Genomic DNA, 25,406 nt, shown 5'->3' with positions numbered 1-25,406 from the left:
ATACCATTGTGTGCCCTCAAAGGGAAATTTCCACTATAAACAAACAACAGCAAAAAGCAAAGCAAAACAAACCACAGCACCTGGATGAAAATGAAAAAAAAATTGTGCTCTAAAAGGAATATGATAGAAAACTGCAAATTTTGTGGGGCAGTGGTGGTGCACGTCTTTAATCCCAGTACTTGGAAGACAGAGGTAGGTAGATCTCTGTGAGTTCAATGCCAGCTTGGTCTACAGAGTGAGTTCCAGGACAGGTTCCAAAGCTACACAGAGAAACAAGAAACCCTGTCTTGCTGTCTTGAAAAACCAAAAGAAAAAAGAAAAAGAAAAGAATTGCAAATGTTGCCATAAAATATGTTCAACTCAAAAACCATGGCAGATTCTTCTTCAAAAATTTAAAAATAGAAGTACCATATGATCCAGCAATTCCATATGTGTCCACGCACATGCTGAGTAAATGGGTAAATGAAACCACTCAAGCCCAGAGCTAGCGATTCTAGCCTCTTCATTACCTACCTGCGACTGAGGCAGGAATCAGTCACAGTCCCCATTAGTGGATGGTTGAATAAAGGAAAGACAGAGAAAGAAGGACAGAGGGAGGGAGGGGTGTGGAGGGAAAAGGGAGTGAGGAAAGGAGAGAGGGAAATTACAAAGAATTAAAAAGTAAGAATCCCTGTCAACTACAGCTACTTGGATGAATACCGAAAATGTGTGATTTTTGAGAAAAAAAGAAAAACGCCAAGCCCAGAAAGACAAATGCTGCCTGACTTCACTTCTATGTGAGAGTTCTAGAAGTCAGTCTCCTAGAAGCAGTGAGTGGAATGTGGTTGCCAGAGGCTGGGAGATGAGAGAAACTGATCCATACTGGTCAAAGCTTATCTATTTTCAGTGGGAGCAGATGAATACTATTCACACTGTCCTGTGTTTGTCTGTCAACACTGTCCTGTGTCTCTCAGTCATCACCATCCTGTGTCCGTCAGTCAACACCGTCCTGTGTCCATCAGTTAATACAGTCCTGTGTCCGTCAGCTAAAACTGTCCTGAGTACGTGAACCTTGATGAGACAGCAGCACTAAATGAGTTTTCTCTCCCCCATGTAACACAAAGGAAACTAAATGAGGTGATGAATATTGACCTGCTTTATTGTGGTAGTCACTTCTCAATGCACAATAGACATCAGGACGTCACAACACAGCCAGGTGGGCTGGCTCAAGCCTCTAATCCCGTTATTCAAGTGGCTGGAAGAGTAGGAGTCTTATGAGTTGCAGGCTAGTCAAGCTACATAGTGAGTTTAAGACAACCTGAGCTATAGAGTAGGCCCCCCACCTCATATATCTTTAAAAACATATTTTAAACACAGTGAAAGTTTGTCAACCATATATCAGTAAAGATGAAAACCAAATAAACTATGAGCAAATAGCTCACAGCAGATCAAAATAAAACAAAAACTAGCAAGAACATTGTTTTATGCATGAGTAGCCTTATGAAGACATCTGTTTCCTGGTCAGTGACTTTGAAAAGATCCCAAGAGATCCCCACCTTTCCCTCTGTGTGGTATATGTTTGTAAACAATAGTTTACAAAACCAATGTAAGGATATGTGTCATGGGCACAGGTCCAGGAAATCACATGACAAGTGAGCCGTTACAATGCCCAACTTAAAATCTCAGCATACAAGGGCTGGAACAAGTCTGTAAGCACTGAGAACAACTCACAGGACTGAGCAATGGCTCAGTCGGCAAAGTGCCTGTCTCCTAGGTGTGAGACCTTGAGTTGGGATACCCAGAAACCACATAAAGCCAGACATGTGCACTTGTATCACCCCAAAGCTGCACACAGGTAGGAGGCAGAGGCAGGTACATCCCAGGAAGTCTGAGAATTGGAAGCCTGCTTCAACAAGAGACCTGTCTCAAAGAAAGTGGGAGATGCAGGCCAACACCTGGGCCTGCCCTCTGATCTCCATATGCATGGCAAGGACCCCACACTCACAGAAGTATTTTCCAGGCTGACTAGCAGTGAAATTGATCTGTCATGTGGCCCGCTCTACTATACATATCTGGAAGAAATAAATGTTGTATTGGTCTATTCTACAAATGGCCAAAAATAGAATAAACCATGCTTAGCATGATCTGACTGTACAAGTGCTTACAGGCACTGTATTCTAAATGAAATATGAATGTATATCAGAATGAAAAGCTGGGCTTGTATTTACATTTGAAAATCTTTAATTTTTTTTGTCTTTTTCTTCCTGGTGCCATGAATATTAATTTCTGGCTGTGTTTTCCTAAATGGTAGCAATTCATTTTAGGGAAGTATTTTGATTTTCATCCTAGCTTATAGTAATAAAAATTAATTGATGGTAGCTTAGCCAGAAATTTAGTTAGAGGTTACCCTATTTGTTGTAGCTGACACAAAACAATCCTAGGACTACAAAGATGCTATTGGTAGCAGCGATCTGCAAGTTATAAACAGAGGTGGCACTGCACAGTTGACCGCATTATGAATTTGTAACAGAAATTGAGTTAGCAAAGCCATTTCTCTAGTGAGAAGAAAAATCAATCATACTAAATTTCAAAGATATTTCTATCACCTTCATATTATAATAAAGTGAAAGACCTAATGGTAAGTTTATTTCAATTTTGTCCTGAATTCTTCAAACCTGAAAAAAATGATTAAAAAAAAGGCAGTTGATTTATATTGATAGGCTCTTGAAAATGATTTAATTGCATTAAGCATTCTAAGTTTTCTAGGCAGATTCTGGTAAATAGGTCCAAACGGAATGATGGGTCTTTAGTGACTTTGCTTCTAAAGAAAGTTCTACAGTTCTTACTTCCTTTGGCTGTGTCAGTAACCCCCACATAAATGATCTAATCCACAACACATGTTTACAAACAGTGCAATGACTTGCAATCTGAAACAAACATGTTTTCCTGTCTTCTCAAAACCAAAAAGGCAAGGTGGAGTCTTCCTCTGTACGCAATAACTGAAAATGATTGTATCGATTTGCAGCTTTCTTCCCCCAAACACAGGCACCCAGGCATTTGCTCTCACATTGAGTGAATGAAGGTGGATTTTTTCACCCATAATAGGCAATGTGGGTAGACAGAGGAACTCAAACTTTTTATATGCATACCAGAAAATAGGGCACATCTGCTGAACCATAAAAGGCCCGAGTAGAGAATGTCCCTGGAGTCATGGCAAATCATCCATGTCCTGTGTAGCTGCACTCTAGTTCCTCAGCTCCCTTTGCCTGCGAAATAGAAGAAATGGGATGCAGGGTGCCCTACTCCCTTCGTGTTCATGAGGACAACCGCTTAAGCATGTTAGGGTACAGAGGGAACAGTGGGTTCTCCCCACAGAACTGGAAAGGGCAGAGTCAAGAATGTGGGGCAGGTCGTTCTGCATATCCTGGACTAGCAGGGAGGGCAGAATGTCTCGCAGTTGGGTGATATTCAAGCTGAAGCACCCTTCTCACAAGCCATTTATAGACTATCTGGAGCCCTCAGGACCAGTAGAGACGGAAATTGCATGAATAAAATATAAAAGTGTGTAATCAACCACATCATCCTCCTATTTAAAAAAAAAATAAAGAGTCAGAAAGATAACTGTGAGCTATAAATCAGTATAGGAAATGCTAACATTGATTCCTAATGCACTCTACATTTTATTAGAGTAAAGTTCCCTAATTAAAAGAACTCTTCCATCCTTATCACATGCTGTTGCTGTCTGGCATTCATGTTTTTAAAACACTTCACAGTATAGCCAACTAGTTGAGGTTTTTTTTATCTGACAGATCAGACAAAGAAGTACCAATATTATGCACGTATAATTTATTGAATAGGTATTCAAAGTCTTGCCAGTATAAATTAAAAAATGTCTCCTTCTTCATTATAGGGTATGGAAGCAGGCATCTGCAAAAGTTTTATAAAACAGAAAACAGCAACAGAAGCATTACAAGACAACACTGAAGAATGTAGTTAAACTGTGGAAAGCAATGAAACCAACTCTGCTACGTTACATTTATACATGACTGTAGACTTTAAACACTTACTCCTTAGAATTCTTGGCAGTTCAGTGTACCAGACAGCAGAAATAAAGACAGACACTAATCCTGTTAGCCACGGCAGTTCCTTTATTCCTCAGACAACATGCAAAAGGCAAATCTGGAATATAGCCTGAAGTTCACATGGCCTGCGTTATCCTTTGGCACAAATGAAAATCAAGGTCTAGAGAGGAATATTGACTTGATCAAAGCCACTCAGCAACACCCAACAGAGTCAGATAAGGGAGCCTGATATCCACAGATCTTCCTCTACCCTGTTGGCAGGAAGCAAAGGCCCTTCCTCAAAGGGACAATCTCTGGATCAATGCATTGGCTCCTCAAGTGTAACAACCATCCTTTTTTTTTTTTTTTACAAAATTTAAAAGAATAATAATGGTCTTATTGTCAGTCTCTTTGTGCCTTTTGAACAGCCAATGGGATGACAAGAAAATTTAATATGTGTAAAGCTTTTAAAATGAGCAATCAGCTTTTATCGGGTGAAAACTGCAGAAGCTTTATCTCTTAGTCGTTCTAATCCAGTCCCGTACAATGCCAATCTAACTCAATATGATTGCTGGATTAATCTTGCTAAAAAACCTTTTTAATTGTGCCACTCTCTTACTCACAAATACGTGGCAGCCGCCTTTGCCTACTACTTTAAGGCAAGCATTCAAAATCCCCACCTGATGTTGGGACCTTCCTGATACTCCTGTGTCTTCCTCAAACTGATAAGAGGCACAGTGGAGCCAGACACCTCGCTCTACACACTTCCATAAGCTTCCCCATCTTTCTCTCTTGCCGGTGTCCATCTCACTCCTCCCAGACTATCTGCCAAGTCTGCATGCTGGGACAGGTGAGATGGCTCAGCGTCTAAAACACTTGCACGACTCTGATGACCTGATGTGAAAAGATGTAACTTATTCAATAATATGTCATAACACCCATGAGTATTTCACACACAGGTGCGCACGTATGCACATGTGTGCACATACACACACACACAAATAAAATAATCACTGAGTCTGTTGTTTTAAGGGTCACTATAAGTGCTGAAATTTCTGAACGTCTCTCTAAACTTATTCAAAAAATGAATTATCATCTCTCCTTCTTTGGAACTCAGTAAGAATCTGTTCTTAATGTTTATACTTTTGTAAAACATCACACAGGCTCCCAGGCATATGATTAGTATAATCCCAGCTTACTTTCCTCCTAGTCTCAGCGTTTGAGAACACAGCCGGTGGACCCCAGTGTCCTTAGAATCCCTAGTATTATTAAACTGCATGTAAGAGTTTTTAGGACAGGCAAACAAGAATGACTTAACTTTCACTCTGGCTAAAGTGTGTACATGGAGCCCATCATACAGACAGGTCATCACACAGTGACATAGAGCATAGACAGAGGAGGAGACTCGGAGAATCAGGGAGCTGCTGTGGGGGCTTCCCAGGACAATGAGAGCATCATTCTCCATTCAGCTGAGGTTCTCTGGGACTCCCACTCCCTGGGGTAGGAAATGCATTTAGAAGCTCTATTAACTCTTTCAGCATAATTAGTGCACTGAAGAAGTCAATTGTTCAACGATCTGGAAGGCAGTGTTCAGCTTCCCTAAGGCCTGCATCTGTTACTGGGCAGGAAATGTGGTAACTTGTCATGTTTACTAATTGGGTCAGTTAGTAACTTTGGTCTTTTTTTTATTTCTTTTTCAAAAAGCAAGATAATGAAGCAATAGATATTTATACCAGTTTAATCATATTTATAAAACTTGATGAGATCTTTTCACCATTGGTGCTTCAAGGATAATTCCCAATAATTCTGCGTTCCAAGAATGTTGTAACCACCCTGTAAGACTACACTGTGCCAAATCAACCAATCAAGCTAACATTCCTGTAGCATCAACAGGGTCACCTAAGTCATGCATACTTAAATTTGTTTTCCTACAACCACGGAGTGATTTCAAGCTTTCACCCCACCCCTCCCTTTTACTATTAGGTCTTTTCTTCTCCCTCCTCCAAAAAGCAAGAGTTGAACTGAGCACCCCTGTTGTCTTCTGGCTTTCCCAGATAGTCCCTCCAGTGCTTGTGAGGTTCTATTTGATGCACCACATTCTCTATTTATCAGGTTTCTCCCACAGATACGTGGATCCTATGATCTCTGTCTCAAGGAGTTTTCCAAGTCCCACTTGTACTTTTGCAGCAAGACTTACATTGTGATTGTTTTCAGGTTCGTGGGGTCCATTCTACTTCCGCATAAATAAGCAGCTCTGATGAGAACAGTTAAATAGCTGGAAAAACAGGCTGAGGAGAGCAATTGGCTCTGCACATGCTCCTCAGTCTTGACTTGTCGCTGAGAATCATGCTCACTTAGCTTGAGGCAGAGAGTGGCCTTTGTGGAAAGTAGTGTTGTGTAGCTATTCATTTATCCTTAGACAATCTAGACCTGCCCAGCTCTGCTCTCCAAAGAGGAGAATCGTGCAGAAGCTGCATCTATTCATCCCCTTCCTTGGTAGAAATAAACACAGGATTTCTCTCAGCATCTTTTTCATTGTGAAGATTAATATTTTATTCAAATACATGATAAAAGAATAAGTACTTTCCCTTGTACCATCACATTATGCTGACAAATTCATTTGCATAATCAATTTTGCTAAAAAATTGTATAAACTCATCAGCTCCTGGCATAGACTGAGAAATTCAGTCAACTAGATGCATGATTTTCTTCCCAGTCATTCTGGTCCGATCCTGCTATCAATGCTGCCAGTGTTCCTTGCTCACATCTTCCCACGACGCAGCCTCACCACTCTCCAGATCTGTGACTTCTGTAAGCTACCTCTCATCCATCATATTTTCATTTCCACTCTTGGTAATTTTTGTGTCAACCATGAATGACCATTAGTTCCTGTCCATTCTCCTTTCTTGCAGTACATACTCTACCCTTCCCATCTCTTGCCATCTTCTGTTGGATTATAGTTCTTCCATGTCTTCTTTCAAAAGACCATCAGTTCATACTTAGCTGCACTGACACCCTCTTCTTGATATGCTACAGCATTTTGCTATTTGAACACATCCTCTGTTACATCACAATTCCATGTGTCTCATTACCTAACCCGTTGAATGAACTGACTTCAAGATTTTTGAGCTTCAGAGCCAGTATTTACTGGACTGAATTTCTCAATTGTCTCTCGTTGCAAGTCTTCCTTCCTTCAAAGTTGATCCAAATATCATTCCTATAAGAAAATTCCATAATTTGCCTTTTGAGTTCTGGAATTGTTATGAGGCTATATAATGCTTGGATGCCACTCTTCCATGCAAGCCTAATCTACCAACACAGTCAATGTTTTCATAAGATACATATGTATTTTCTATGAGTTGCTCATGTTCTGGAAAAATCATTTTCTTTTGTCTAAAAATTTACATTTACATTTCACCATTTGATCTTGGTGTCTGTCCATGTGACCATTGGTGGTTTGCTGAATCTGCATACCTTTCCCTTTGCAAACTTGTCCAAGTGAGGGTAGGTCGTAGTGATGACTCCTTTTGTCTTCTCATAACATTCCATGACATGTTTCTGTTTTATTCAACACACTTTGTGTCTATACCAAGATATAGATTCCAAAGATGAGAAAGTGAACTATACCTACACACACACACACACACACACACACACACACACACACACACACACACACACACAGACACTATCTATTTTCTGGAAACTGCATTATTACCAATACAGGAAAAATGACATTTGATTATTGTTCAATTTTGTTTTTCTGTTTGTCTTCTGAAGTCTTTCTTTGCTCCAAATTTGAACACAGTTGCTGTGGTGGTAATGCTACCATAGCAGGGTTCTCTCTCCTCTTCCTGCTCATCCCCCACTCCCCACACTTCAGCCCTGTCTCCTGGATATCAACCCCAAGTGCCTTTCCCCCCTTACCACTTATTTTCTTCTCTTCCCTTCCTATTTCTTCCTTTCTCTTCCCTTCCCTTCTTTTCTCTTTTCTTCTCTCCTCTCCTCTTTTTTTCCTCTCCTTTTTTCTCCTCTCCCTCCTCTTCCCTTCCTCTCCTCTCCTGCCCTATCCTCTCTTTTCTTCTCCTCTCTTTCCTCCTCTCCTCTTCTTTCCTCTTTTCTCTTCTTCCATTCCCTCCCTTTATCTCCCCTCTCCGCTCTTCTCTTCTCTCCCTTCCCCTCCTCTCCTGTCTTCTTCTCTCTTCTCTTCTCCTCTCTTCTTTCTCCTCCACCCCTCACACACTAGCTCTCTCTGCACTATATGTTATAAACCCATGTGTCTTTTTCAACTTCTTTTCTTGTTCTAATGAAGCCTTGATATAACATAGAACAAGAACTTCTTAGGGAAAGCAACGGGAGCCAAGAGGGATAGTCAGTCAGTCAGCAGGAAAGGCAGCAGAACATCCTCGACTCTTGCTAGATTACACCCTCTCTCAGTTGTCTCCAGCAACAGTCCTACCCAGAATTCTATCAAACTGCCGCTACATAGCTCACTTTTCCATGTTTTTCATCTCCCCTGGAGTTAGTGCCCTGTATGAGACTCAAACCTCACTTCTCTCCTCTACCCTCTGATGAAACTAGTATGTATTTAGAGTAACCCATTTCCCAAGAATCATTGTAACTAACACACTTTTTTAGTAAATTCTAATGGTTATTCATTGGTTATCCACCACTTATACTGTACTAGAGGGAACATGCTAAGGTACACATTTTATCCTCCAAAACTTTGGCTGAAACCCTTTCTATCACATGAAGCACTCCATGTATGTATGAAACAAAAGGCCAGATGTTTGGTAGACCTGCCAGGTTCAATCTCAACCCATCTCTGGTCACCTGCTGTTCTCAAACCAGCATAGCCGTTTCCTTTGCCCCATGCAATGTTCTCTTAGTGCATGGACGTCTTTCTCTTCTTTCATAGCCCATTGCCAGCAGGATAACTGTGACAATGGCTTTTCTCATCAGCTCCCATCCCAAGCACAGCTGGCACTGCATCCCTGGGGCAGCATCCTATCACATATAAACCTTACTTACTTTGCTTCTCAGCACTGCTAGCATTTGTTACACTTAGTGGCTAAGGGCAGTCAATAAAGCTAAACTGCCTGGCTTTGAGCCCTGGCGACTCTGTTTTCCAGCTGCTGAGTTCTCTGTGCTTTGCATCTCTACACAGTGAAGAGCAGGTACTAATCATAACTCTCACAGAGTCCTTGCGAGAATGAAGTAATCTCATATACAGCCTATAGAACAATGCCTGGAGTATGGCCAGTGCAGTGAAGGTAGGAGCTGGGGCTGCTATTTTTATAAAACCTTGATGAATTCTCCCATATGGTCAGTTACCTCCTCTTGCTGTGTGTCTCCTGTGTTTAGGAATAGACACCCAATAACTGCTCAAAAATGAACAAATAAATTAAAATAGGAAAATATTACAATGAACTTCTTGCCTCCCCCCCCAAGTTGCCGCAGCATGCTAGCATACTCCTCGGAGACAGCCGAACAGTCTGTGCCTGTACGACGATAGTATTAAGACTTCCAACTACAACAGCATAATCACCTGTGTTTCTATCCCTTCAATTTCTCTCTCCTCTAAAGGGAACAATGAAAGAAATGCCACCATTCAAAACAGGAAACGGAAAAGGCTGCATAATTGGTAGCAGCCAGTGCAAAAATAAAAACAAAGGATCCCTTGTTCAAATCTATTATGGACTTTGAGATGGTGCTTGTGGACTGTTTAAGCGACTGGCTATTTCCCAGTGAGGAGCCACATGATTGCACAGATCCCTGGCCCACGAATCCAGCCTCCGAGGCTTGCAACACCGCATTCTCTAACAGCTCGCGAGCGCTCCCAGACAAGCCCGCAGTCCATCACAGGGGAGTCTGCTGTGACTCCTTACTGGGAGCTCCCGAGGTCAGCACTGTGCTCTCAGGCCTCTCCAGCCACGGGTGCCCAGAACTCATTTTTAAACATTTAAAAAAACCTCACTGGCATCTCCGTTTTCCTCAGGAATCTAAGCTGACCACTGCTTAGCATGTCCTGAATGACTGATGGTCTCTGATCTCTTCCTATAATGATCGACTTACAGTAAAATCTTCTATTTATGGAGTGAAACCTGATTTTTCTGGGAAAACTTGATAATAATTATGTGCTAATAAGACAATAAGCACACACTGGTGTCATCTACAAGCTAATGGTGAATGGACCAATAGAAGGCCGTTTTACAGAATACGATCCATCACAGGTCATCAGCTAGGCTATATCACACTGGACAGAAAGCCCTTCTAAGACACCAAGATGGCTTGGCAGATAGAGGCCCTTGTCACCAAGCCAAGACCAGAATCAGATCCTGGTGACACCAATGGTGGAAAGACAGAACCAACTTTCCTCATGGTCTTCTGGCATCTACAAGCTGGCCGTACAATGTACACCTGCACACACCTACACTCACACACTGAGACACTCACATACATGGACACACACACTAACACATGCACATTCATGTATATGCATGCAGACTCATACATGCACACATATTCACAAACACACACATGCGTGCACACACACATATAAACACACAGTCATGTACATGCACAAACACACACACACACATGCATGCATGCACACAGTAAAATTCAATATATGTTATAAAAGGAAAGTTTCTTCGATGTGTTGGGCTGAGCTCTTCTTGGATGATCTAGAACAGCATCAGGCCCTGCCTGCGCTGCACCCTAAAATAAAATGGCTTGTTGCAATGGCTGCAAGCCCTGTCACAGAATTAGATGGCAGAATAAGGAGAAAGAGAAGAAGTGATTAGGAGTAAAGGTATATTTTTCATGAGAGAGCATTCAGATTGGGTGAGATGAAAGAGAATTAAAATAGTGGGCCAGAAGAGAAAGTGAAGTGTCTAGCCAAGTACAGGAATAGCAGGATGGCTGCACCTACTAAATAAATGTATTTTTGGTATCCTGTATTAAAATATAAATTCAGAGTAGTGGCAGTACACTGGCTCTCACACACACAGGCAGAGAGCCAAGAGCCTCTGCTGTTGGCAGTCACTAGGCCCCAAGGGCCCCTACAATGGAGACCAGGTTCTATTTGTCAGACACTAAGCCATTGAGCACTGTTACTTCTTAGTTAAGGACCCTGGTGTTGGATTTGAAATCTTCGTTTGGGAAGCACTGTACCATAAACCTACAGTGATTGCAAAGTAGAAAGTACTGTGACCCACTGTACCTAGTGAGGAATGAGAGCAGGCATATGATTGCACAAATAAATTCAGGTGCCAGAAGTTTAAAGTTCTTTTCAATAAAGTACAGTGTTTTTTTTCAATGTAGTGAATTGAATAAATCCATTCTGAGTGCTGAATATCTAACAATGAACAAGAGGAAAGTTCTGAAATAAACAGAATAAATATGTAAGCACATAAGTAAACAAGGTAATTGCATATAGAAAATAAAATGTAGCAAAGGAGATATGAAAGAAATATGGACCAAGAGAGCAAGGTTAATAAGTATTAAAAGCTGCTTAGACAAGGCAGAAAGCTTGACAAGACTCAGGAAGCCATGCAAAAGGTAAATGTGCACTTTAGTGAAAAATATGTGCAAGGAACAAAGGTAGGGGAAGACTGGGTAAAGATATTTGCTCAACTATGTTCATAGTATCATTATTCATAATAGCCATAACCTGGAAACAACCTAGATGCCCCTCAACTGAAGAATGGATAAAGAAAATGTGGTACATTTACACAATGGAGTACCAGTTGGCAGTAAAAAACAATGACATTTTAAAATTTACAGGCAAATGGATAGAACTAGGAAAAATCATCCTGAGTGAGGTAACCCAGATTCAGAGAGACAAATACAGTATGTGCTCACTCATAAGTAGATACCAGATATAAAGCAAAGATAACCAACCTGCACTTCACAGACCCAGAGATACTAGATCCCTCTTCTAGAAATAGACGGAAGCAGAAGCCGAGATCCACATCTAAGTACTGGACAGAGCTCCCCAAGTACAAACAAAAGGAGGGAGGAGCAATAGTTCTAAGAAAGGGGTGAAGACCGTGACAGGGAAACCCACGGAAACAGCTGACCCGAATTAGTGGGAGATCACTGACTCTAGACTGACAGATGGAGAACCTGCAGAGGACGGAATTAGGACCCCTGAGTATAGATAACAATGGTGTTGCTTGGGCAGTATATGGGGCCACAGGCAGTGGGACCAGGAAGTAACTCTAATGCATGAACTGACTTTGTGGAGCATATTCTTATGAAGAGATACCTTGCTCAACCTTGGCATGGGGGGGGGGGGGGGCGCCTTGGTCCTGCCCCAAAGAGGTGATGGGACAGACTTAGACTTCCCAGGGGAGGCCTTACCGTCTCTGAGGGGCAGATGGGGCTTGGGTTACAGGAAAGGGGGAGGAGAGGAGAGAGGTGGAACTGGATTGATATATAAAATATAAAAATATTAGTTATGGAAAAATAAAAATAAAGAAGATAAACAGGTCAAAATGTAGCTAGAAGGGGAAGGACATGGGAACAGACCGCAAAGGTATGCAGGAGTCACCCTGCTGGCTCTGAGAGACCTATCGAGAAGTTTGTCAGTTATTTCAAAAGCAGCATGGAACCTCAAAAGAATTCAAGCAAGAGAATTAAGATTGATTTTATAGTTTAAATAATGCCCACACTGGATTCTTTATGGAGGATGGATTGCAGGAGCCCATTCACATTGCTGTTGTGTTCAAAACAGCAAAGAAATAAAATAAGTCTATGTATCCATCAACAGTTGAATGGATAATGAAAATTTGGTGTGTATAAACAATGGAAATTTATTCAGCTGTAACAAATGAAATTTGCAGGAAATGGATGGAACTAGAAAATATTACATTAAATGAGGTCATCCAGGATCAGAAGGGCAACCTTTCCCATTCTTTTTTATGTGAGGATATGGGATTCTAGCTTTTATGTATGTGCATTTAAGTGTAAGTGAATGTATGTACAGGAAAGGAAATTAGAAAACAGCCCATGAGAAGGGAGGATAAAGAGGCTTATTTGGACACACTCAATCACTCAGAACACAGCACTAGAAAGAGTGTGCCTATAAGCAAAGTGGGTTTAGTTGGCTTTCTGCGAGCTGTTTGCTGTGGAATCTCTTATTCCCAGACATTACAAAGTTACTGTTTCAAGTGCACATCAGACCTGCTCTTCAGAAAGGTTAGATAATCCTATTAGAGTCCAATAAGAGAGATCACTAAAGGGGAGAAACATATTGGACAAAAGGGAACGAAACTCACTTACAAGTGACCCTATACACATACACAATGAAGGGACTGGGGCATGATTACCTGTATCCCTAAACACATACACAATGAAACAAACGTGTATCTAGTGAATGTTCAAAATGTTTTAATATGAAGTTGCTCAGTACAGCAGTCCACAGAACCTTTTCAGACAGAGAGGACTAGGTTGTCCGTCTTGGAGCAGTCTTGTCCTGGGTGATTTAGTGTGGGAATATCTGGGAGATGGGAGAAAGCTCAGTGGTAAGTGGTTGATTGTAAATGTGAGAGTTTAGGTTAGAACCCCAGAAACAGGTTGAAAAAACTGTGTGGTGGTGTGCACTTGTAATCCTGCTGGGGCCAGGAGACAGGCAGATGGATCGCTGAAGCTGATAGGGGGAAGGAATAGTAGAGACAGAGGAATCACTGGAGCTGGTAGTGGGTCGGGAGGTGCAGAGGCAGATAGATCACTATAACTGAGAGTGGGGGAACAAGTTCCAGGTCTATGAGAGACAGCCTAAAAGTAAAGGGGCCTATGGTTTATCTCTGGCCTCATCACAGACATGAGTGCATGCACATATGTGTCCGTGGATGCACACACACACACACACACACACACACACACACACACACACACACTCTCTCTCTCTCTCTCTCCAGGATTACTTTCTTCCGAGCCTGTGATGGCCCCTTGCCCCCCTCCCCAGTCCCCTTATCTGCTGGGTATTAGTTCTCTCTGTGCTTCTCCACTCCCCTCCCCCATCCAGAGGCAGCTCTTGTCCCAGGGAGTTGGTGGAGGCTCTTTTATCTCAGTGTCTTTGAGGTTTATCCCTTGCTACAGGTAAAACGGGATCTGGAGAGCAACAGCTGGAAATTCTCTTCTGGAAGTCACAGCATAGCCTCCAGTGGCAGCTGTACCTTTAGCAGCCGAGGCATCTCTGGGCTTTGCAAGGGCAGCTGCAGGCATGGAGAGGGTCTCCCAATCAGATGGAATGCCGTGGATCTCTGGGCACAGCAGCTGAGGTGGGCTCAGGCAGCAGGGTCAGCACAATTGCAGTTTCGTTTCTGCCTGATGTGTTTTATTCTGCTGTACGTATTTTGTGCTCCGTACACATTTAAAGATTTAAAATAAATGTTTCATTATAGGGAACACAGGACCAAATATCAGCATCATTACTTTTTATTTTTCCCTTCTTCAGGAGTGCTGTTTTAACCTCATCTGATTTTGATATTTTAATGCATGACAAGATGACTTTTCTTGGAAATGCTGATATGGACATCAACACATGCGCTAAGGTCGTTGCAATGAATGCTGCAAGGGGACAATAATATTTCCTGTATATCAATAAATTATTTTCTGATGACTTTCAGAATCTCTAACAATGGTAACCCATGACCTTGGTCACAAGAGGATCCCAATAAGAGAGAAACACGGGAAAATGGAGGTAGGGAATCCAAGGCCCTTCCCCAAAGCAGGAGGCAACAAATAGAAGTTCTCTGGTGACTGTTGAAACTTCCAGTACATCCAGTTACAGAGACAGTTGTGCACCCATAGTCATCGCTGCTTTATTCATAGAGCTAGAATTGAAAACCGTCCAGATGTCCACCAAGTGATGAATCGTTATTGAAATGTGATATGTTTACGCAATGGAATACTATTTGGCAGTTAAGTAAAATAAAATATGAAATTTGCTGGTAAATGGGTAGAGCTAGAAACAATCATCCTCAGTGAGGTAACTCAGAGCCCCCCCACAAAAAAAATAGTACCTGCTTTCTTTTCAATGCATGGGTGCTTTTGAAAATTTAACCTTTAGGTATGTGTATCTCGATCCAAATAACTACAGGCGTCAGGTAGCTAGTAAGGAACCAGAGTGGAGGAAGGCAATCTTCCAAAGAAGATGAAAGAGAAAATAGTGTAATAGAGAAATAAAGCAGAAACCAGACTCAGAGGGTTAATTAGGGAAGGGGATGAGAGAGAGGGTAAAGGACAGAATATGGGGAGGGGCAACTAACACTATGACTTTCTGAAAAGCCATATGGACACATCATACTCTAGAAGCTTCTTAAAATATCCACACATATAAAGGGTATCTAAATGGGATCTCCACATAATCGGGGTGGAAACGCCCTAACTAGAAATCTTGTAGCACCAAGTAAAACCTTCTTTGCCAGGAATGAGTTACATCTTGTTATGTCACTGGTCAAGTGGGTCCTATAGAAGCCCCACAACTACCACTACCAATCAACATAGGCGATACCCAAGATTATTGGTTACCCTCCACAGCCTGACGGTAAGGCTCTATTGCTGAAGAGTCAATTGTGTAAGTCATTGAAAATGGAGAAATCGAGTTGATGCCCTACTAGTAGCTTTGCCCCTGCTGCCTCAGCCTCCATGATTCTGGAAGGTGCTTTGTACTCTACTGGAAGAAGTAGAAAAATAATCATCAATATGATTGAGGTGCAAACCCTGTGACTTCCAGCGAACTGCCATCACTGGCACAAATATTACAGAGGTAATGACCAATCTCAGGTTATGCTGAAGGTCCGTTCTATGAGATCAAACCCATACCTGGCATTGCTAAAGTGGCAAAGAACCTGGGAATGGATAAATCATAGGCCTAGCAGAAAATCTACTGCTATTATTCTGCTAAAGAAACATAGCAATGAAATGACTCCCAATGACATATCAATATACCCATGAATCAGATCATTGTTGGACCTTCATCAGAAAAGCTTCTTCCTGCAACAGGCGATAATTAACACAGAGACTCACAAATGAGCAAACTGCATAGCGTGAGAAACTTTGGAGTCCTCAGTAACTGAGATGTCTTATCAAATCCCTCCACTCAAGTATCAGAGATCTATACAGAAGAGGCAGGTAAAAGAGTGTAAGAGCCAGAAATGATAGATGACTCCAGGGGGACCGCAGCATTTGGTCACAACAGCTCACACAGACAGAGAGCTTGCACAGAACCTGCACAGGTTCCACCCAGACAACGTGCTTGCACTGACAAGGGGAGACAGCCACAAATTCTCTTCCTTTGGTAAGGGGCTCCTTACAGTATACTTGCTAGGAAAGAAAAATCAGTTGGTGTGGGAAGCCCTTTGGCATGTGTGTTGCTCTTATTGGTTAGTGAATAAAGAAGCTGCTTCAGCTGTTGGCTTAGCAGAACAGGCTAGGCGGGGAAAACTAAGCTGAATACTGGGAGAAAGAAGGCAGAATCGGGAGATGCCATGTATCCAGGAGAGGGGACAGAAGCGGACTGCCAGCTGGAACCTTGCCAGTAGGCCATGAACCTTGTGGTAAAATATCAGATAATAGAAATGGATTAATTTCATATGTAAGAGCTTGTTGGGAATGTGCTATAGTGATTGACGAAGCACTGATTTAATTAATACAGTTTCTGTGTGTTTATTTCAAGAGTCTGGACAGCCAGGAAATGAACAAGCAGATTCCTACAGCAATCAGTTTTCTCCAATGGAGAGAGGATAGACAGAGTTGAGGGAGGGGAAAGAATATGATCAAAACATATTCTATGAAAAAATGTAATTAAAAAGTAAATTTAAAAGCTCTCCAATGAATGACAACCTGAGAGTCCAGTAAATATCCTTCAAGTTCTCATGCTTGTATCTTTCTTCTTAGAAGGTTCTTTGCTAAACTGCAGAAAGGCCAGAAATCTCACAAAATAAAGCAAGGTAAGAATCTCATCTTGGTATTTCCAGATCCAGTTAACAAACAGTACTACATTTTAAAAAGATCAGAATAGAAATTTATAGATATTTTAGTTTTCATTGAGTGAGCTTAATTTCCAAAATAAATGACTTACAAATTTTTTAAGACACACAATCTACTTTAGTGTTCTATGGAAACAGAAGAAAGAAAAGAGAGCTTGTCATTGGAGAAAAATGTCTGTTCACATGAAGGGACGCTTGCTGATGTGCTGATATTTTCAAAGTGTGGCTGAATGTGGATGCCTTTGATGGCGGGGACTAAGGGGTAGATCAAGAAAACAACAGGCTGGCACATGGCTGCCCCAGGCGGAACAGTTCAGAAGCCCCGGGCTCTGCAAAGCTTGTAAATCAGGGTGTCACCCAGTGTGTGAATTCTTCTCAAGGAAGGCTTAGATCTGTGCCTGAGGTCTGCAGACTTTACCTTCACCTTGCCAGGAAAGATGCTGAGTCAGGGAGGTGCTGAGGAGAGCTTAGCTCTGAGGTGGAAACTGTTGCTATTGCTATTACTGCGCTTCTTTGCAGACACTCCTGCAGGGACATGCTCTGGGAGTGCCTTGTAAAAGAGTCCCCTGAAGACTTGAGAAAGTAGGATCAGGGCTTTCTGTAAGAGACCAGAAAGGAACCTGTCTTCACCATTGCCCTGAGCATAGCAGACCTGACAATTCCTTTGCGGTCTTTCTGTTTGAAGAGCTCTGTCTAGAAGAAACAACACAAGACTGAGGCTCCTCTTTCATTCAAGGGCTGAGGTCAGCCAATTGTGGTCACTGTCGATTCATCAGAATTCTGCTCCTTAAAACTGCAATGCCTGCTGCAGTGACTCCAGACCTTTCTCTTGGTATTTCTTCTTCTTATTGTTTCTATATGATTTTTGTAACATTCTACATGCTTTAATGAAAATTATTGCCCGTAATTACATTTTTCCAACACTATCATTACTCACAAGCAACGTGAGTAAGATTAGATTAAACAAAGAAAGAGTTCTTAAATTAAAAATTACTTTCAACAAACTTTTTCTATTTGCCAATCATGATGAATGAAGCAGAATTCAAAATTAATATCACTACACTTCTACATTTATAGGATTTTAATTTTTATTAAAAGTATGTTTGCACAAAAGCAACACATATATGTTTTGTTTCCAGTTTTTTGGCATCCTCGCCTTTTGCTTGTTTTTATTTTTATTTTTTGTTTCACTTTTGTTTTTGCTTTGAGAGATGAAGAATATGAAGTTGCATAGGTAGGGAAGGGAGGGAGCTCTGGGACACACTGGGGAGGGAAGGGAAATATGATCAAAATAGATTATATAAAAGAATTAAATTAAAAATGAAAAACGAAAGATCCTTGCTTCTTTTTTAGTTTAGAGCTTAAGTTTAGGGAGCCTGGAATGGGTGTGTATGGTGTGAATCATCAGTGTTTTTGAAGTTAGTCTTGTCCTCCGTTTGCTCAGCATTTACCACTTGAGGCAGGAAGGAAGGGAACAATAGGCACAAGAGAAACACTAAAGGCTAAGAGCCAACCAAATGCCCAGGGGTGGTTGCAGATGTAAACTAAAGCAAGCATGATCACAGCGGTGAGGCTCAGAGCCCCCTGGGAAATCGGAGAGAGGAGGAAGGCAATATCTACAAAGGATTCTTTTTGGAGTATACTCTTTATTTCTGGTGATATAAGTCTCAAATATTTTAAATTTCAAGTCCAGATTCTATAAAATTAAAAAGCATCTCTTCTCCAAAAGAAAGGATGTAGATACCAATGATGGACTTTTAATTACCTGCTTCAGAAAACCTGGCATGCCTGTCAGTATACAGTGGGACAAGTGATATTGTTCTCTCAGGACCTCACATCAGAGTTCCAACTGAGCTGTTCAGCTTTCAGAAAATTTATCTGCATCTGCCCATAGCTACTGACTCAAATGTAGAGTCCAATTTATGGCTCGGTGTGGTTTTCATTAAACTTCAAAGAGTGAAAGAATCAAAGATGTTAATTAGTCATTTTGAGTTGGGGTTGTTTGATATTAACACCAATTTCACTTTCTTTCTGACCCGGGATTCCCAAGGGATGGGCTGTTGTTCTTGCCACAGGTCTGTTTCTGTTGCTTTGCGTCCCTTCATCATGAAGAAGCACCACAAGGGAAACACCTCAAGGGTAGTTGGCCGAGAAAACATTCTGAATCTCTGGGAAAGACACTGGGCCTCTTCTGTTCTTCACTGAGACATTTTTAAAATGCCCCCTCTTTAAAAAGTGCCACGGGGTTTATGTGGTGGTAGTAAATATACCAATAAGACCCAAAGCCTAGACTATGAGAGGATTTACCTTGTCATCACACCTCAGTTACAACAGAAAAACATCCATGAGAAACAAGCCTACGAGCCCTGTTTCCCATGCACTCATATTCCTGTGCTCCACTGCATTGTGCTGATTTAAACCATATATTTACATTCTTTTTAATCCAACCCCAAGGGCAGTAATAAGTCCTCCTTTTCCCATCAAATCAATAGCATTATTTCAGAAATTCTGCCATCTTTCCCCTATATTTTAGTTATTCTTTTCTTTATTATATCCAAATATTCCTTTGTTCATCCATTTTAACCTAGAGTTACAAAACTAATTCTGTTTCAAAGCTCCTTAAGACAATCACTTAGGCTCAAGCACTTGTATCTTCCTCCTACCCTCCTAATCCGGTGCTCAGTATAAGATAGCATCACTGCGTGACACTCCTTTGTGGAGCTGACGGCTGTGTCCATGTTCCTACATCTTAGCTTAAGGCCAGCAACAACACAATCTTATTCCACTTCTTATGGTCTGTGTCTTAAAGCCTTCCCCAAACCATCTGTTAAAGGCTTGTCCATCAACCTGCAGTACTGTCATCAGGTAATAAATATTTTAGCGGATGGAGCTTGGTAAAGGGGACCATACACATGAAGGAAAGACTGGCATTGTTTCCCCACAGCCCTGGCCTTGAGGGGTGCAGGTTTCCTCTCTCACACATGTCTATAATGTTCTACCTCACCACAGACCAAAAGCGGTGGAACCAAGCAACCATGGATCAAAACCTCTAAAACCGTGAGCCAAAATAAGAATTTTCCTCTTAAAGGTGAATATGTGATTATTTGTTATAGTAATAGAACATTGACTAACACATCTCCAATGTAACATGTATTCTTGTTTCAGGCTCCTTAATGTTGGGGCTTTCCTGTAGATTAGAACTCAGGACCTTTGTTTCTCTGTTTTCATCAGGTTCCTTTACCATCTCTAGTACAGTAATTCTAAACCATCTCCACAGAGCTCTTTTCTGAACACGAGCCACGCCGTCCACACAGAACAGTAGTTTCTTGATGTATGCACTCTGATGAGTAGTGGATGCCTCTAATTTATCATGGCCCAAACTAAATAGCATCTTTCTACTATGCTATGTCCCAAACCATTCTTTATTCTTCCCTTTCCATCTTAATAGATGAAAATACATTATTCTATCATTTCAGACCAGGATTTGAGCTCACCTATAAGAAACTGATCAATAAATATGATCATCAAAGCACAAAGAAACTACAATTTCCAAGTTATTCCCCTGTTCTGAGTCTAAAGAACACTCAGGTCTTGGTGGGCTGTAGAGGTTTTCTCTCTTGATGTCTCTGTGCTCTCTCACCGCCCCTGTGTCAACAATCTGTGTTTTAAAACTTAAAACTCTCTGAATCTCAGTGCTTCTCTCTATTACCCATTCTCTCATATGTGCACTCCTAGCTGTTCAGGAAAGATATGAATAGATCCCTAGCTTTAGGTCAAATAAAGATAATGGAACATCTCTGCAAAATCCCCTTCATCTACACATCCACAGACCTTTTCCTCGTTACTCCTTTCATTCTTTTTCCCCTTAACTCCTTTTAACTTAAACTAGGAATTTTCATTTGCTGCTTTCATTTAGTCTCAGAAGCAGAAAATGTTTTTCTGTTTACTAATGATTTCATGGAATTTAGGATAATAATTCATACATAGCCAGCAATAAATACATATCTGTTAAATGAATGGAGGACTGAGAAATGTGGAGTCAGAAAGAATATGATTCTGGAATATAATCCCTTATTAAGATCCTGAAGGCATCAATGGTGATAAATAGATTAAATCATCAGTTTAATCTCCACGTTAAACATTCAACCAATAAACTCTAAAGTTGTTAGAGATATTTTTGAAGGAATGCTAGATGACCTCAACTGAACACTATTAGGTACAGTAAGTAGAATATTTTTGAAGATCAGAAACATACTTAAATAGTATTACTGCAGAGTCATCTACAAAGGTGTCTATGTAATAAAAATGAGGGAATATGAAGAAATGGGTTCACACAGTCTCACAACTAGAAAAATGAAGACTATATTATTTTCAAAGAGCTATGCAAATAGCAGTCAGCCTCCTGGAGGAACGCAAGACAGCAGAACTAACGATAGACTTGGAGCTAAGGGATTTGTTTGTGGGTCCCTCTTCCCCCTTGCTCCTCCTACTTGTGATCACTGCTATTATTTGATCACCTTCCTGTCTATTAGCAAGGGCAGAAACTTAGAGAAACACAGGAACGCTGAAAGTAAATCAAACTACTCCTTGCCTTATCCAGCAATGATATGGGGTCTTATTTTAACTTGTTCTGCTTAGTTTGGTCGATATCCTGAGCAGGTTGCCTTTTTGTTGGTGGGGGATGGAGGAAGGTATCTGGGGAAGAGGGGAAGGTGGGAAGGGACTAGGAGGCACTGAGAGGACAGGAAGGAGGAGAAACTGTGTTGGGCTATAATGTATGAAAGAAGAATTTAAAAAAAAAAAACTACTCCTTGATAGCTTCCTAGGGGAATACACTGAGGTTTTAGCCTGGGCAGTAAATGCCTGCACACTGTTAGCACCTATTAAACTCTGGGAGGCAGCGAACTAAACTCAAGCTAGTAAATAGATGACAGAGTAGGATGAATGGGATATTGATAAGAGTGAGAGTGGGAGGTAGTTAGGAAGGGGAAATGGGAGAGAGAGAAAAAAATGTGTCGTGGTGCATGTACAAAAATGTGAGAGAACAAAATTTAAGAACTTAAAAATCTCTGGAACACCTGAAACATGCTAGTAACATGGACTGTCCACATACTTTTGGAAAAAGTTGTTTATACTGATTTTATCAAATTGAGTTAAGAAAAGATCTGAATTTGTCACTAATATAGTCAATGGATAGAATTTAAAAATTTGGGACTATATTTGAATATGCAAAAAAGAAAAGCATGAAAGAGAAAGGGAACAGGGAAGGAAGGAAGCAAAAGAAGATAGCTGGATCAGTGACTGCTAAGGATCATCTGGAAGAGGGCGCTTATATATGTGTGCATGCGCATGTGCATGTGTCCATGTATGTGTGCATGTGTGATGTCTGTGCTTGCATTTTGTATATGCACATGTGCCGGTGCATTTCTGTGTGTATGCATGTGCTTGAATGTGTCTGTTATGTGTGTGCATGTATATAGTGGCCAGAGGTCAACAGCAAGTATCTTCCTCAAGCATCTTACATTATGATTTTGTTGTTCTTGTGTTGTTTTGTTTTGAGGCAGGATCCCCCACAGAACCTGGATTTCAAAGACAGGCTGGACTCATTAGCCAATGAGTTCAACAGATTTTCCTTTGGCTGCCATTCTGGTATGGGTTATAGACATGTGTTATGGATTCTAGACATGCCTGATCCAGGTCCTTGTGCTTGCATTGCTTTACTGAATGAGCCATCTTCCCTGTATGGAGTAATTCAACCTAACAGAGCTCCATCTAATAGTCTCTGTGAGCTAGAACCTTGGCCATATCTGCTTCTGTCTTTACTAGCAATGGAAATTGGATGAAAAAAAAAGTATTTTAAACCGTGTTGAGATTTTTGTAGTGTAATTATCTCATAAGATAGCTGTAATTATGAAACAGCTAAACAAGGAAAACCCCCTGATACTCTGCACATGTAAAACTCCAGCTTCTATGTTACTTACCTGTCTGAGTGTTCAACAACAGTACCTCATTTTAACCATTCATTTTTGTTTTCAATTTTTCAATGGACAGAAGCCTGAAGACTATCTAGAAGGCAACTGGCATATGGCTAAAACTATCATGGAAACTACGAAAAGACAGATTCAAATGTGCAAACTGGGACCTGTCTTAAAATAAAAGTTAGTCCTTTGATGTTATTTTTTAAAATGTGTTTTCTAACTTCAAATACCGAGGAAAGTATTGCAAAGGGTATTTTTAAAATATAATGTGGCATCTCCTGAAGGGAGAAATTTTTCTTCCATTTGTACAGATCAAAGAACAGAAAATGTGCTGTTCTTCACAGAGTCATCTGAATGTAAGCTCTCTGAGAAGAGGGTGCCTCGCCTGCCTCATTTATTACTAACTCACTTGATGACTACATGTTTATAATTGGCAATTAAGAAAGAATTCTGGGTGAATATAGTAAGCCCAGACTATAGGGGGCTTGGCACAGAAACAGGGCCCATCTGCCTCTGTATACATTAAAAAGAAAAGAGGTAAATAATGACAAGCCAAAAATTAGCAGCTGGACCAAGCACAACACTGCGATTATCTCAGTTTTTAAGAGCGTCTAGAACATAACTGCTTAAGAACTCACAGTCCATGTGTAGTATATACTTAATGTATACATAAATGGTTATAAAATTGATAGTAATTTTTTGGAACAGGATAATGTTTTATTTTTTGTCTCTCCTTCATTGTTTCTTCTTTTCTTTCTTTTTTATTTTGATCTTAGAGCAGTGAACATGTAAAGCAGATTAGCTTCCACCCCACTGTGTAGCTGTAGCTGGCTTTGAAATCTATCGCCACCTGCCTTTGCCTGCAAATGTTAGAATGGAAGGTGCTTGTCACTATGTGTACATTCATATTTCCTTGAACTGATTAAAATAAACCTTTCATTGTAGAGAATAAATATAAATTTCAAGATTAGGGACTTTTCTACTTCATCATTCAATAGTCAAATGTAAATGTTAGCTTTCAGTTTTTATTTTCAAAAAATATTAGTCAAATAGAATATTACACTTAAATTATTTATTATTCAGTATTAGGGTAATAGACAATCAACTAAAAGGGAGCAGGCCTTCTCTAATTATAGTAAGATATGTTAAGTTCTCAAACAAGAGGATTTTTAAATAGTGCTTAATTAGCACTGCATAAAAGCACAATAGTTGACTATACACAGTCAGTGGGCATCTGCAGACATTGTCCCAATCTAATTATAAATTAGCTCAAAGGTTGCCAAAGTAAACAGTCCAGCCTACACAGCCCTTCACCAACTCTCTTATGAAGCATGTAGAACCAACAAGCCACAGGATAAAATGAAAGAAGTTCTGCTGAGTCTTTTCTTCTCGATGGAGTTCTATGAGAAGAAAGGTCATTTTCTTGCTTACTATCTTATCTTCTCGTGCCCTTATCATTTTTCTTAATCACACCTTTCTCATGCATTATGCTTTATTTATGCATTCTTGAACAACATCTTTATTTATGACTTTGTAAATCAACAACTTTGTGATATGAGGCTAAAGTCACTTAGCTAATTACACATTCTTGATAAGCAGCATAATAACATCCGCTGCAGCATTCTCCATTAGCTGACGGCATGGAAATCACTGCTGTTTTGTTCTTTTGAAAATAAAATATGAATTTTCTTTACTTGTTTCTGAGCACTCACTGTTTTTGACACATATCTTCTTAAGCATATTACGAATTTGACCCAGACTATGACCTTAAATTCTATAAGTAAAGGTTCAACTCTATTTTATCCAACAAATAAGAGAAACAGTAATAGTCGACTTAATGCAAATACTTATGATGGAGAGTTGATGATTTTGTTATTCTAAGTGTCCTCCATATAATCCAATCTCATAAAACAGAGTGTTTGGACACTCCTTCCACACAAAGATGCCATAATGAAATCTGACCTGTTCCAGCCAGATTAGAAGTGCAAAGAGAGATGGAATGTACAACACTGGAATATTAATATGACTTCTGTGGGAAGACTGAAAATTCTACCAAGTTATGAGCAAGGTCAAAATAACACTTAGAATATTTACTGCTATAGAAAATCATAGACTCCTATGAGAGATTTCCTGGATGTTATATAAAAATGGAGTGTGGTCACGCTGCACTCAGATGCGAGCTTGCAGCTGTCAGTGACTACATTTGCTCAATCTGGCTGGAGGATGATTTGAAGGTTGATTTAATTGTAGCTTCTGAATCACGTTCTTCCCATGTTTTAAATTGTTTAACATAAATATATAAATGCTAAAGGCAGTTTGAGACTGTAAATATTTCGCATAAAGAATAAAATATCTCATTTTCTTCTAGGAGAGTAACTGAAAATAAA

General features: G+C 40.5%; 1 protein-coding gene across 6 annotated transcripts in view; it reads right to left on the bottom strand.

Moving 5' to 3' along the window:
- Nlgn1 (neuroligin 1) overlaps positions 1-25,406 on the bottom strand; it is an 863,960-nt gene that overhangs the window by 644,304 nt on the left and 194,250 nt on the right. The window lies entirely within an intron of this gene.

This window comes from Myodes glareolus, chromosome 20 (assembly GCF_982192425.1).
Source record: "Myodes glareolus chromosome 20, mMyoGla1.1, whole genome shotgun sequence".
Classification (NCBI taxonomy): domain Eukaryota; kingdom Metazoa; phylum Chordata; class Mammalia; order Rodentia; family Cricetidae; genus Myodes; species Myodes glareolus.
The sequence above is the reverse complement of the archived record's forward strand: the minus strand, read 5'-3'. Positions and strand labels throughout refer to the sequence as shown.